Genomic DNA, 2,574 nt, shown 5'->3' on the forward strand with positions numbered 1-2,574 from the left:
TGTGGTTTGTGACTTTAATATATGATTTATTTATGAACATAAATAGTTGTTAGTCAAGGTAATTCTGATGAGATACAATCATTATAGTTTTTTCCCTGATTTGAATCCTTCTCTTCTCAGTTGTTGGATGACAGATGTATGAAGGTTGCTTAAGAAGTAATCTATAATGGGAGGGAAAGAGAATCAATCAATTTATAAAGTGTTGGCACTAATTTTGCAAAGAGGTCGAACATTGTAATAGACAACAGCATTAGACGCCCCAAACTGTCTGTCTGTCGCATAGAACTACTAGGCCTACAATACGAAACAGCGCGTTTAAAGTCAGAATAAGAATATATGAAAAAAATAGCACTGTATTGTACATCTCCCGCGATCCAAAGGCTCTCCCATCTGCGCTCCCAACTCCAACTCCATCATCAGGATAGCCAGCTCGTTGACTTCGTCCATTTCGCTCCTCCTGGCCACATGGATACCGGTTGGAGGACTAAACACTTCCAGAGGTTGGTAGTTGTTCACCACTAGGATGCCCGTGTCAGGCCACCGCTCCGTGTCTCTAACGGGCTGATGCTGCTGCTTTTGCTCCGCATTGCAATGATTATGGTCCTGCAAAATTGAGGTCCAAATATCCCCGCATGCGTTGGACTGGTCATAGAGAGAGGGGAAGAATCTGGATTTGTTGGCATTCATCTTGTTTTCACTTTTCAGTAGGTCATGAATTCAGGTTTGTTTGGATTCGAAAGGTGAATGCACCTGGTGATTCTGGAACCATTACCTCAAGTTTATGATGTTCTAAACCTTTTGTTGCATTGTAATTTGCGCAGTAGGCTAAACCAGTAGGCTAAACCAGTAAGCTAAGCCTAATGCTAAAAGGAAACACTTAATCGAGAGAAAAAAAAATCCTAAAGCAAATCAATTGTTCAATATTATGTAGCTTAGCATATTATATTTCAACCTGGCAGTTGATCTACAGTATATGTTAGGCTTTACTGCACAGATAATGTGAAATATTGCGCAGACTCAATCAGCGAGAAAAAAATCCTAAAGCAGATACATATGTAGCTTAGCATATTTAATTTCAACCTGGTGGTAGATCTATATGTTAGAATTTACTGCACAGATAATATTGAGCACTCAATCAGCAGGACCCCCCCCCCCCCTCCCTCCCTTTAATTATATCACCCTATTGCAGGAGAACTTTCCTACAAAATAAAATGTAAAACAATAAAAAGGCTCCTGAAGTTTGTAATATTCAGACTTGATAATCCCTTGTGAAAAATGTATCAACCCCTACACAAATGTAAATGTATTATAATCCACATAATAATTCACATTTCCTGTTGCTGCAGGATTATTTTCCCGCTGTATCAAACTGGCTCAAATTCAGATTCTACTTCTATACTGCTTATTTTCTGTGTTCATTGATCTCACCAGCAATCAATAGTTTGACAAGAGTAAGAAGAAATTAGGGTATTTTCCATGTAGGCCTACACTAATAATTAAAAACACCCAGAGTGTAATGAACACGAGGGGAGACAGAGAGCTGGGTTCAAGCGCAGGGCACAGCAGGTGTTTATTGCAAAGGACCACAGGAGGAGGCAGTAAAAGTTTTGAGAATGACACAAATATTAATTTTCACAAAGTCTGCTGCCTCAGTTTGTATGATGGCAATTTGCATATACTCTAGAATGTTATGAAGAGTGATCAGATGAATTGCAATTAATTGCAAAGTCCCTCTTTGCCATGCAAATTAACTGAATCCCCCAAAAACATTTCCAATGCATTTCAGCCCTGTCACAAAAGGACCAGCTGACATCATGTCAGTGATTCTCTCGTTAACACAGGTGTGAATGATGACGAGGACAAGGCTGGAGATCACTCTGTCATGCTGATTGAGTTCGAATAACAGACTGGAAGCTTCAAAAGGAGGGTGGTGCTTGGAATCATTGTTCTTCCTCTGTCAAACATGGTCACCGGAAACACGTGCCGTCATCATTGCTTTGCACAAAAAGGGCTTCACAGGCCAGGATATTGCTGCCAGTAAGATTGTACCGAAATCAACCATTTATCTGATCACCAAGAACTTCAAGGAGAGTGGTTCAATTGTTGTGAAGAAGGCTTCAGGGCACCCAAGAAAGTCCAGCAAGTGCCAGGACTGTCTCCTAAAGATGATTCAGCTGCGGGATCGGGACACCACCAGTACAGAGCTTGCTCAGGAATGTCAGCAGGCAGGTGTGAGTGCATCTGCACGCACAGTGAGGCGAAGACTTTTGGAGGATGGCCTGGTGTCAAGAAGGGCAGCAAAGAGGCCACTTCTCTCAGAGAAAAACATTAGGGACAGACTGATATTCTGCAGAAGGGACAGGGATTGGACTGCTGAGGACTGGGGTAAAGTTATTTTCTCTGAATTCCCCTTCCAATTGTTTGGGACATCCGGAAAAAAGCTTGTCCGGAGAAGACAAGGTGAGCGCTACCATCAGTCCTGTGTCATGCCAACAGTAAAGCATCCTGAGACCATTCATGTGTGGGGTTGCATCTCAGCCAAGGGAGTGGGCTCACTCACAATTTTGCCTAAGA

Source organism: Salvelinus alpinus, chromosome 5 (genome assembly GCF_045679555.1).
Source record: "Salvelinus alpinus chromosome 5, SLU_Salpinus.1, whole genome shotgun sequence".
Taxonomy (NCBI): Eukaryota; Metazoa; Chordata; class Actinopteri; order Salmoniformes; family Salmonidae; genus Salvelinus; species Salvelinus alpinus.